Source organism: Suricata suricatta, chromosome 1, assembly GCF_006229205.1.
Source record: "Suricata suricatta isolate VVHF042 chromosome 1, meerkat_22Aug2017_6uvM2_HiC, whole genome shotgun sequence".
In the NCBI taxonomy this organism is placed as follows: domain Eukaryota; kingdom Metazoa; phylum Chordata; class Mammalia; order Carnivora; family Herpestidae; genus Suricata; species Suricata suricatta.
The window spans coordinates 36,977,295-36,989,844 of record NC_043700.1 but is presented as its reverse complement, the minus strand read 5'-3'; the positions used below and the strand labels follow the sequence as shown (position 1 = coordinate 36,989,844).

Sequence of the window (12,550 nt, the reverse complement as noted above, 5' to 3'; positions counted from 1 at the left end):
AATTTGCAACTATCTTTTCCCATTCTGTTGGTTGCCTATTAGTTTTCTTGATTATTTGCTTTGCAGTGCAGAAGCTTTTTATCTTGACGAGGTCCCAAGAGTTCAGTTTTGCTTTCATTTCTCTTGCCTTTGGAGATGTGTCCAGTAGGAAATTGCTGCGGTTGAGGTCAAGGAGGTTGTTTCCTACTTTCTCCTCCAGGGTTTTGATGGTTTCCTGTTTCACATTCAGGTCCTTCAGCCATTTTGAGTTAATTTTTGTGTATGGTGTAAGAAAGTGGTCTAGTTTCATTCTTCTGCATGTTCCTGTCCAGCTCTCCCAGCACCACCTGCTAAAGAGGCAGTCTTTTTTCCATCGGATACTCTTTCCTGCTTTGTCAAAAATTAATTGGCCATATATTTGTGGGCCCAGTTCTGGGTCTTTTTTTTTTTAAGTCTAGGTATTTTGAGAGAGCATGAATGAGGGAGGGGCAGAGAGAGAGGGAAAAGAGAGAATCTCAAGCAGGTTCTGTGCTGTCATCATGAAATCTGACATGGAGCTTGGACTCACAAAACCTTGAGATAATGACATGAGCCAAAGTTGGTCACTTAACTGACAGACTCACTCAGGCATCTCTTTGTGGAATCTACTAAAAAGATCTAGAAACAATGATCATTCCATGAAAAGTAAGTACACCTTGTTCCCAGATTGTAGCATAATTTCATAAACCTAATTAATTGCTCCAGGCGATGATTCCCAACACCTGCTCCCATACTAACAGAGTATACCTCTTTGCCAGAGTCCCGTCTGAATCTGAACAAGCCCTAGATTTAACCACAAACTCGGACACATTCAGAGGACCCAAGAGCATGTTAAATCACCCCTTCCAGGTATGATCAGCAAAACCAGAGTCTTTAGGTTTCTTCAACAAATAAACCAAAGGGGAAAATGTGAGGAGAGGGAACCAACAGATTTTTTAGAATAGGAGACTTATGAACCAACTGTAATGTGTGAATTTTAATTGGGTCATGAGTCAAACTGTAAAACAATTAAGAGCAATCAGGGAAATTTGAATACTAGTTGGATATTTAAGGATTGGGGGCGCTGTGGGTGGGGTATAGTTGAAACATGGTTAGTCATGGGTTGATAACGTGAAGCTGGGTCGTGAGTACACAAAGAATCGTTATGCCCTCCTGTTTACTTTTGCAGATGTCTGGAATTTTCCATAATAGACAATTGTCTTTGAAAGCCCACTCTGGATAGGGAAAATTGAATATTATCCTCCTCTTTACATTCCTGCTACAACAATCCTAACCTTCCCAGAGGCAAACGGATGCTCTGAAACCACATACAGGATTGTAATAGTGAAAAGCAAGTGACGTATTTCCAAAAATATTACCCTGTTTCAGAAAACTTATTTTTGGTGGAAAGCCAAGTTCCATCTTATGTGTGTTGGATTTGAGATTCCCAGTCCCAGCAGGAGTTGAAAATGCAGGACTCCTGCCTGGGAGACATATCAGGGCTGACGCTGTGGCTGACCTCACCAGCAGAAAAAGTATGGGCAGAAAAGGAAAAGACCAGGACTTGGATAGAGGTTTCTTTCCTTCCCTTCCCTCCCTCCTTCCTTCCTTCCTTCCTTCCTTCCTTCCTTCCTTCCTTCCTTCCTTCCTTCCCTCCTTCCTTCCCTCCTTCCTTCTTTCACTCCTCACTGAAAAATATATAGGGTAAGTACATATGAGGTATTGGAATCTGGGGAAGGAAGGTGAGGTTTATCGAGGAGGAAAGGCACTTCAACAAAGATGTGGAAGCATTAAGTTCTGTAATCAAGGTACACAAGAGATGTAGTGGATACACAGAAGACATTTTCAGTTTGTCTGAAGGACTCAGAGAAATGGTCGTATTTAGGAGGGCAGAAAAAAAAAAGAAAGCTGAGACCAGTATCCATGTCTTAGTTCTGGCTAATGAAAATGTTTTTCTTCCTGGTGAAAGGAATGTTCTTTTTCTGCTAACTTCCTTCCTTGCTGCTTCCTGCTTTTGAATACAGTATGAGAGGATGACACATGGAGCAGCTGCAGCCATTTTGTGACTAGTAGCAAACAAACATGAGAACAAAACATCAATATATTGAAGATGCTTGAAAGTCCCTGGGTCCTTGATGACATTGCTGAACTGATTAGCAAACCCTAAACAGCCTACCTCTGGGCTTGTTGAGAAAATAAGAAATGTTCTTACAGTGGAGACACTGTTCAGTTGAGTACTCTATGACTTGCAATGACATGAACTTTCGACCAATGCAGTGTCTCTTCCCTACCAAACCATGAATTACTTGGAGAAGCAGAACAGCATAATGGTTCCAACAAGCCTGTGCTGATGTTAGGAGACTACTAATGACACCAGTGAGAGATTGGTGTGGGCAGAGGCCAGACTCTAAAAGAGTGAGTGGGTGGTAAATGTTACCTTCTAGGACGCCCTTGACACACTGAGGAAGAATATAAAAAGAGGTCAGGGTCAAAGCCACATATGGGTGGAGTGAGAAGGGAGTAAGTGAGTGTCCGTGCCCTCTGGGTGTTCTTTCTCTGCGCTCCTTCTGCCAGGTCCCTTCTCCCTCCACATGGATGAGGTCTCGGACCTGGCAGCCTTTTGCTTTTATAGAAGCTACAAAGACTCTCTTGTCAGGAAAAGTGAAAAAACAATGGTGTCTTGAGAGAGGTGCAGAATCAAGGAAAGAGTCTTTTTTAGGATGGGAAGATTTGAGCATGTTTGTGGGCTGGGGGGAGGGAGAAACTGAAGATGGGGGGAAGAGGGGGTAATTCAATGGAGCAAGATAGAGGAGGTATAAAGGATCAAGAGACATTGAGAGGAGGAGGATTTTTCTTGTGGGGAAAAGAAAAGGTAATTTAAGAGAATCTACAGAGAAATGTTGAGAGGAAGGAAATTCAGAGAATGTTCCTAGCCGACTCAGCTTCAGAAAGTGGTGTAGTAGTTTTGGGGAGATTAAACAGAGCTTGGTCTCTGGTGGCCTCACAGATGCTGTCTGTCTGTGGGATTCCCAAGGTCAAGGGCTTCAGCCCTCTGTTTTAGAAATGAATTTTGTTTGTGTGAGCAGAATTGCTTAGGCTGAGAGCAATTGTCCTATACTTGCCTCGTTAGTCACTCCTGGACTTGAGACGTGAGCTCTGTTGGCAAGACCCTTGGCATTGTAAGTTCAGTGTCCCTATTTTCAGAACGATTTGGAAATGAATACTTATGTCAAAGTGCTGCTGTTATCATCAAGCCTGGTCATTCGTGTGTGTTACCTTTGAGTACAGTGCTCAGAAAAATGTTAACTGTTATTTTTTGTAACATTTATTTTTTTTTGAGAGAGAGAGCATGAGTGGGGGAGATGCAGACATAGAGACAGAGGATCTGAAGCAGACTCCATGCTGTGAGCATAGCGCCCAGTGCAGGGCTCGAAGCCACGAACTTCGAGACCATGACCTAAGCTGAAATCAAGAGTCAGCTGCTTAACTGACTGAGTCACCCAGGCACCCCAAAAATCTTAACTATTTTAATTTATTTATTCCACAAAGTCATTGAGCAGTTACTATGTACCTGGTGCTGAGCTAGGAGCTAGGATACATGTCTTACTTATCTTCAAGATGCTCTCGTTAATGCCACCAGGGGAAAACATATGCAGTCAGTAGAAGTTTCCATCTGAGAAACTCCAGAGTATCTGGGGTAAAATGCATCTAGAGAGTAAAACCAGAATGATACTTAATTTTTATATCAGGAAACATAACTACCAACTGATAGACCAATGTGGTCGGCTCTAGAAAACAAAATCAGAACGTTGTTCTGAGAATGTGTAATCAGGGTAAATAAATTCCTGTCCACCCAAAACCTCAGGACATGACCTTGTTGGGAAAAGGAGTCTTTGCAGATGGGATTAGTTAAGTTAAAATGAGGTCATACTGGATTAGAATAGGCCCTAAATCCAGACTTTGTGTCTTTCCTTTTTTAAAGTTTATTTATTTATTTTTGAGAGAGAGAGAACGAAAGAGAGGGAGGGGAAGGGAAGGAGAGAGAGCACACACAAGTGGGGGAAGGACAGAGAGAGGGAGACACAGAATCCAAAGCAGGCTCCAGGCTCTAAGCTGTTGGGACCCAATGTGGGGCTCGAACCCACACACCGTGAGATGTTGGCTGCTTAACTGACTGAGCCACCCAGGTGCCCCCTCCAGTTTGTGTCTTGGTAAGAAGAGGAGAGATCACACAGAGAGATGGAAGAGAATCAGATGCAGATGTGAGGGACGCAGCTACAAGCCAGGGAATACCTGAAACCACCAGAAACTGGAAGAGAAAGGACGAAGCCTCCCCTGGTGGAGGAACCGCCCTGCTAACACTTGGGTTTCTGACTTCTGGCCTCCAGAGCTGTGAGACAATGTGTTGTTAAGCCACCTAGTCTGTGGCCATTTATTACAGCAGCCACAGGAAACGAATACACGGGGCAAGGTGAGTCTGTCTGGTGTAAATGGCCTGTGGTTTCTGTTCCGGAAGCCCAGCCGATTTTATGTGGTTCTACCTGCCAAAGCCACCACGATCCTCCTAGTGGCCGATTATGGCACTTTCTCCCTGCACAGAGCTGAGGTTTTGCCCTCCTTTTCGAGGACTTCGGGCTGACTCATCTTTTTGAATTCACTGAGACTTCTGGGGGTGTCCTGCTCACATCCTCTCGTGTTGGTCCGGGGTCAGGCCAAGATGCCTGGAGAACAAGCCTCTTTCTGGCTTCTACCGGATGAATGTTGGTTAAGAGACTTAGCCACACTCCTGTGGGAAGACAGTGACTCCATCAGTTTCAATTCTTCCCTTTATGATTCCTCCCCACGTTCTGTGTCGTTCGGATTTAAAAATAAATTGTGTCCCAATAAATAGCCGACAGAAGCATGAGCCCTTCCCTGGCTGCACTCCACGCCCTGTCAGAGCACAAACTTGCTGCCAGCGCTTTCCTCAGCAGCAGGTGTGACGCCTGATGGACAGCTGGCCGGGTCAAGCCAGTGTCGGAGCCATTTCTGTTTGTGGTGGTCTTCCTTCTTTAGGGTGCCAGCCCCGCGAGTCACAACTACATGATATAAATATTCGTAGTGCCAGATAGTGCTTTTCCCACACCAAACACTCCGTAAATGCCTTATGATGAATGAGAATTGTTTTTTTTAATTAATTAATTTTTTTGAAAGAGACAGAGCATGAGTGAGGGAGGGGCAGAGTGGGAGACACAGAATCTGAAGCAGGCTCCAGGCTCTGAGCTGTCAGCCCAGAGGCTGATGTGGGACTCAAACCCACAAACCATGAAATCATGACCTGAACCAAAGTCGGATGCTTAGCCGACTGAGCCACCTAGGTGGCCTGAGAGCTGGGTTTTTTTTTAAGCTAATTAATTTATTTTGAGAGAGGCAGAGACAGCATGCGTGGGGAGGGGCAGAGAGAGAGGGAGAGAGAGAATCCCAAGCAGTCAGCACAGAGCCCCTGTGAGATCATGACCTGAACTGAAACCAAGAGTTGGACACTTAACCGAGTCATCCAGGCGCCCTGAGAACTACTTTTTAATGTACTTATTCTTCAGTATTTAGCTCTTAACATCATTACATTGAAATCTTTTGTTTACTGCTGACACATGGGATGTGCTCCCAAAAAACTTGGTTTTCTCCCCCAATGTCCTTTTAAGTGTATTCTTTGAGGGTAATTGTCCTTGGCCTTGGAGGGGAAATGGGGCAGACCCCTGACTTCTCTGCTGACCCTGGTCACTATAGGTCTCAGAAATGAGAAAGCTCCGCCCAACACGTTGGTCACAGCTTCAGCCTTCGCTCAAAGTGAGACCACACTCTGTACTCCCACCCCCATGTTAGCCAGGATGGGAGACTGCTCTTAGGGGAGGGTCTGTGATTTTGGTTACCGGCAGGGAAGAGGAGGGTGGAGGAGAGGTGAGGGGATAGGGCTGGCTTAGCTGGGTGCAAGGCTGTGCGCTGCTCTGGGGGAGGCTGGGAGGTTAGAGGGAAGAGCCGGAGCCGCTGACTGCTGAGAGCCGTCTGGCCCCGAGAAGCAAGCCCTGTGCCTTGCGGCACCTAATTAGTGCTGAATCAAAGTGCCAGTGCCACCTGACTCAGCCCCAAAAGCAGAGCAGATGGAGGTAGAGGAGAGCAGCAGGAAGCGACTCTTCCTCCTCTCCCGTGTTCAGCGAGCCCTGCACAGGGCTCGGTCATTGTGCATGCTCGCTAGAGGCTGGGCTGCAGGGTTAGGAGCGTGACGTACAGCCTCGGACGCAAAATCTAAGGGGTCCCCCAAAACTCAGCGGGCAAGATAAATCATGTTTTAATGCAATTTATTAAAAAAAAAAAATTCATGGAAAAATCCACGATGAACAAAATGTTACTAATATTTGCTTTGCCCCAGGCTCCAATGTGGTGAGCAGAGCTTTTACTGATCCTGTCTTTATATAAAATTTGATATTTTGCTCATCATGGATGTTTTTCAATGATTTTGAGCTTTAGAATTTTTGCATTAAAATGTACTCCTCTAACGGGGTGCCGGGGTAGCTCAGTTGGCTAAGTGCCAGACCCTTGGTTTTGACTCAGGTCGTGATCTCACAGTTTGTGAGTTCAAGCCCCACAGTGGCCTCTGCATGGACAGCATGGAGCCTGCTTGGATTTCTCTCTCCCTCTCTCTCTCCCTCTCCCTCCCTGGCTTACTCTCTCTCTCTCTCAGAAATTAAAAATAAATATATTACTCATTTAAATTGCATTCAGCTATACATAAACACACACACGTGAATATAGGTTAAAAGTGGCCATCTATAAGCAGTAATATTTTTGATGAGGGACCATAAGGCAAGATGAGGGCCAAGTACAAGCTAGCATAACTGCCCCTCCTCCCAGGGTGGGATTTGTGTGACATTCCTCAGGCACTTCCGGCTGCCCAAGAACAAAGGGAAGGACAGAAAACAAATGGTTAGAGTCTGTTAGATTCTATCTGATAGAGTCTCCATCAGTTTACAAATATCTTATCAATAGCCTAGTCTCCAGGAACTCCCTACTATCTTAATGATAATGTTTGTTAGAAGGAAAGACAACCTTAGCTGGACAATAGCTAGGTTTCCAGTAATTTGTACATTCTCTTTAGCATACGGATATCCCTTTAAGAAACTTTCTCTTGACTTTACCTCCCCTAACTACGCAATGTATCAGCATCACTCTTCACAACCCCACAGGTCCTGTCCCTGTGCTTTAATAAAATCACTATTTTGGGGGCACCTGGGGGGCTCAGTTGGTTGAGCATCTGACTTTGGCTCAGGTCATGATCTCATGGTTCATGAGTTCAAGCCCCACATCAGGCTCTGTGTTGACAGCTCAGAGCCTGAAACCTGCTTTGGATTCTGTGTCTCCTTCTCTCTTCTCCTCCCCTGTTCACACTCTGTCTCTCTCTCAAAAAAATAAATATTTAAAAATTTTTAAAAAATGAAATCACTTTTTTGCACTCATGGGAATATCATTGTTTGGAAATTCCTGTGAGTCCATTTAATTTAAAAATTAAAAATGTAAAGATAATTATTTGTTTAAATTTTATTTTTGGCACTCAGTTCAGTGTTCCGCCTAAGACAGGTGTCTTGCCCACCTCCCCTTGTCCTGGCCCTGCTTGCTCTGCCAATAACCATTGCTCTCAAAATGATGGGGAACACCAACAAAGAATCTCAGCTCACTTGGTGAATTTATGGAAACTTTATGTTTCCCTTTGGCCAGGCCATGCAGCCTGTGGCCCACAAACATCCACTTGCCCTAGCCTCCCCTAATTCTGTCTGGACCACACTCTCCTCCTGTCTGTGACTTTGCCTCTGAGTAAACATCCTATGTGCAATATATGGTCATGAGCAACTGTGGGGTAAACTTTTCTTTTTTGTTCTTTGGGTGGTCCAGTTCAATTTCAGTAAAGATTCCTCATGGTATAAGCAAAGAATGTCTTGACCCACCTTGATTTAGTTATGTCAGGGTCTATAGTTTTAACAAGTGCCAAGATGACACTTGATGTGGAAGCCAAATAGAGAAGGATGCTCAATGCCAGTTCTTGACTTTGCATGACTATTAGAATCTTCTAATCAGGATCACCTGCAAACGTTATTAGAGTGTCAGTTCTCAGGGCCCACCCTGGACCCATGAATCAGAAATCCTGGGAGTGGCCCAGCAACCTGTGTTTTTGGGTTTTTTTTCATATTTATTTTTGAGAGAAAGAGAGAATGTGAGTGGGGAAAAGGCAGAGAGAGAGAAGGAGACAGAATCTGAAGCAGGCTCTGGGCCTTGAGCTGTCAGCACAGAGCTTAACGCAGGGCTTGAACCCATGAACGGTGAGATCATGACCTGAGCCGAAGTTGGGTGGTTAACTGACTGAGCCACCCAGGTAACCCCTTGTTTGAAAAGCCCTACACATGAGTTTGGCACATGCTGGAGTTGGAAAACCACTGATGTTAAAAATATATAGGTTATTGGACTCACCCAGAGATCCTGATTTTACTGGTCTAAGCTAGTCCTGATACTCTGAGAAAGTTCCTCTGGTAAGTCCAGTGAGTACTGGGGGGAAGGGTGGAGAGCTACTGCTCTGTGTCCTTCCAGGTCCGATTAGCTGCAGTTCTGTTCCTGGTTCTCCAGCAGCGTTTTGCTCTGGGGGGTCCAGAGAAACCAAAGATCTTCCCCCACTGTAGTCTCCTGAGCAAAGAGGAAATAAAATGCTTCATGACTAAGCCCGTTAGCCTCCTGGGAGGATCCTTGGATTTGTGTCGATTTTAGTTCTCATATTCTTTTTCTTTCTCCTCCTGACTCTCACAGGTGTCTAAAGCCTCACAAATGTAAAAGAATAATTGTTCTCAACCTGGTCTACAATAGTTCATATTGATAGAATTCGCATCTCCTGGGAGTGTCATTTGTTCCTGACAAAATGCTTAAGAAGTTGTCTCATCACATTCAGAAAAGATTAAGTCATGTTCTGAAAAACCAGTTACCCACTCAGCCGAGAGTCTCATGTCCAGGGATATTATGACCTTTCTGAATCTGGCCTAATATAATCATCAACATTTTTCTCACCCGGCAGGCAGTGTAACCCTACCGAATGCGAACCATGGCTGCGAAAGTGCTGCCCTCTTAGGACACCATCAAAATAAAACCTTTACATGATGGCCATGGAGAGGGGCACTTGTGGGGAAGAGCACTGGGTGTGGTATGGAAACCAACTTGGTAATAAACTATTTAATTAATAAAATAAAAATAAAAATAAAACCACTACATGTGCTTCTTACTTGCTCTGAAAAGTTTACTGATACAAACTATGTAAACATGACAGCCACTCAACACGATTTTATGCAATGCAAACAATACAGGACATATAAATAGTAACGACAGTGCTCTGCAGAACTCCATTTCCCAAACATCAACAATTCTGGTGTGGTGTGTGTCCTTCTGGCCATTTCCTATTGTTAAAAAACAAAATTGAACCAAGTACATTTGAAGATCTAATTGGCTTTTCCCAGTGATTCACGAATCGGGCAGCACCCCATAGAGCAAGTAGAGGGGAAGTCCTGAGGCTTGTACAAAATAGAAGGTTTTTATGGGAAAGAAGGTGGGGCAAAGAGTTAAGAGCAAAATAAAAGAAAGGATTGTTTCAGGCAAAGTCATCTTCCCCTAAGGGAAAGGAAGGGGGGGTCTTAGGTAGATTACCTCATTTTCCTTTGGGGGATGGAGAGAGCCCATGTGACAGATTATTTCATCAGTACTGAAAAGAAAATTTCAAATTGATTGGTTTAAAATTCCCACTCCTGGAGGGTTAAAAGTGGAGTTAAGGCTTGGTTTGCTGTCCTGGGGGTAAGTGACTCCATCTTGGCCTGTAGTTTTTGTTTTTTCAACAATATTCACTCATTCATTCATGAATGTCCAGTCACCTACACTGTCTCAGGCTGAGTGCAAGGGATACAACAGTGAATGAGACCAACATGAGTCTTTACCTTGTGGATCTTTTAGAAAGAAAATCACAGGTCCAAGATGGCATCCTAACCAGGGCCCAACGGTGCAGGAACACCTGGCTCGGGGAGTGGGGAGATGGTCCCAAACAGAAGGTTCGGCCACTCACTCACCAAAGGCAAAGAGGCGATTGGTGCTGAAGCTAGAAGGGAATGTATATTTGTGAGGCCAACATGGGAAAGACAGTGGACTAGTGTCTCAGAGACTGTCTCCCAAGTGCTGAAAATACTTCCAGGTTTATATAAGGAAAATGTGGGACAAATGTCAGTGAGTACGTGCAGGTGGGCAGTGAAGGTCACATGGATCATCCTTGTCTTGGGGTCAATCACGTGGGGCTTGCTGGCACTGGCGGTCCTTATTGCTTGAGGGGTAGTTTTGTCCCTATCACAGGATCCTTTGCCCACGGAGTCCTTTGTCTAACTTAAGAGATAAGCTGGAAAAAACTTAATCAGTTATGAAGAACTGACTGAGGTAAAGATGGAAGCAGTTAAAGTCCTCTCTCAGCATCACTTAGACCAAACCACCAATCCAGGGCTTCCTAGCCAACCTAATTGCACTTTTAAACTCCTCCAGGAATGTAGTCAGGAATTTTCTGGTTGCCATCAATGAGGTCATCTTGTCACATGGGCTTCTCCATCCCAAAAGAAGATGAGGCGCATGATAGCTCCCCCTGTTGTTTCCCCTAGGGGACAGTGAGCTGCCTAAACCCTTTCTTTTCTTTTGCTTAGGACCTCCTTGCCCCACCCTCCTTCCTATAAAAACCTTCCATTTAGTAAGCCTCAGGAGCTCCCCTCCCCTTGCTAGGTAGGGTGCTGCCCCACCCACGAGTCTCTTGAAAAAGCCAATAAGATCTTCAAAGGTACTTGGTTGGATTTTGTTGTTGGTTTTTTTTTTAACTTATCTTACATAAATATAAATACAAACTCGCATACACAGTTATTAATAAAGAAACTAATTCCTGTCTCAGCTTTCTTTTCCTGCTGTGGATTTACTAAGGAAGAACCAAAAAGCCTCCTTTACTAGCTCCTATGGAGGAGGAAGTTTCCAGAGACCAGAGGAAACTGGCATGGGAGTCATTGGCTGGGGGAGGGAGGGGGATGGGAAATGGGTAAGGGAGAGTCCTCCACTCTGAGAGAAGGGAGGAGCACTGAGGCCACTGGAGTTAGCAGTGACCAAGCCCTCTTGCACCCAGCATTCCTTGGGAGCCTGATTTCAAGATGGCAGAATATTAGATGTGTCCATTTGGGGGCCTGGTACAAGGTCCTTCTGCCCCACCTGGGCATCAGAGCCACTGACCTTTGACATGGACAGGTAGAGGCTGGGCACTGGACACCTGGCTGGGTGGACTCAAGGACAGAGCTACTTCCTCAAATCCTCTGGACTGATAAACACCCCAGGTAGGACTCCTGCATGGCCTTGAGACAATAAAAATGGTGGACACTGTGTATCCTATCATTCTGGTCAGTGGAGACTGGGGGGCGGATGTGATTTGAGTTAGGAAAATAAAACAATATTTTCTGCATATAAGTGGTGTGAAGCAAATTTATCTCTATCACACACACACCACACACATACACACTCATTCATGCTTGTAACATTCGTCAGTTTCATCTATTAACGCCAAATTCTGCATTATTCTTTTCACAGCACAGAGAATACAACTGGACTGGAAGTCTTTCCTTGCCAAAGATAAGTTTTATGACTAATTTAGTTGGAACTATGCAGCCAGCCCTCAGTAAGAATGCTGAAGTGGTTTTCTCTAAAATGAGCTGATCTTCACTATTTACAAAGCTGGACTGCCTGAAAGAAAAACTATTTTATTTAAAAAAAAAAAAAGAAAGAAAGAAAAACACAAAAGTGGGCTCTGAGAACAGAGGGTTAGTCCATGCGGGCCTTCAGTGTCCTGGTGGTAATTTTGTCCTTCTCGATGACGTGGACAATGACTCCCATGCCAGACACTGCATCCCGGTCCACGGCGCTCAACATGGCTTGGGAGATGGTTTCAAACAGGTGCTCTGGGTCCGTGTTGGGCTCCCAGAGGGACTCGCACATCCCGTACATCTGCTCGGAGCACGTGCCACTGACCACAAAGTCGTCAGTGACCATGGGGCAGCCGATGAGGTCTAGGGAGCAAATGAAGGGCTTAAAGGTCTTCGGGTCCAGCCCGGCGATCACTGGCTCTGTGTAGTAGGGGCCGAACCGTTTCTCATACAAGAGGTTGGCCACCATGCTCATGAGGGTGTAAGGCTTGATCTGCCGGCCTTCCTTCAGCTCATACAGGTTCAGCCGGAACTTGAGGCGCTGGGCAACAGTCTGGACATCGGTGGCCAGTCCGGCCAGGCCTATGTACAGTCGATCGCCCATGGGAAAGATCTTCTGGAAGTTCGTGGTCACCATCTCAGCCTGGATCCCGAAGCGCCTGTCGGCAGCGATGGCCACACAGTTCTTCCCCTTCATGGCCATGACGGCCCCTCCGTTATAGGACATAATAGACATGACGGCGGTGTACTAGGACCTCCACTCGCCACAATTCCAGCTAACT

The 12,550-nt window shown here is 45.3% G+C and overlaps 1 pseudogene; it reads right to left on the bottom strand.

Moving 5' to 3' along the window:
• Window positions 1-11,871: 11,871 nt before the first annotated feature.
• Window positions 11,872-12,543, bottom strand: LOC115292201 (annotated as a pseudogene).
• Between the last annotated feature and the right edge of the window lie 7 nt (window positions 12,544-12,550).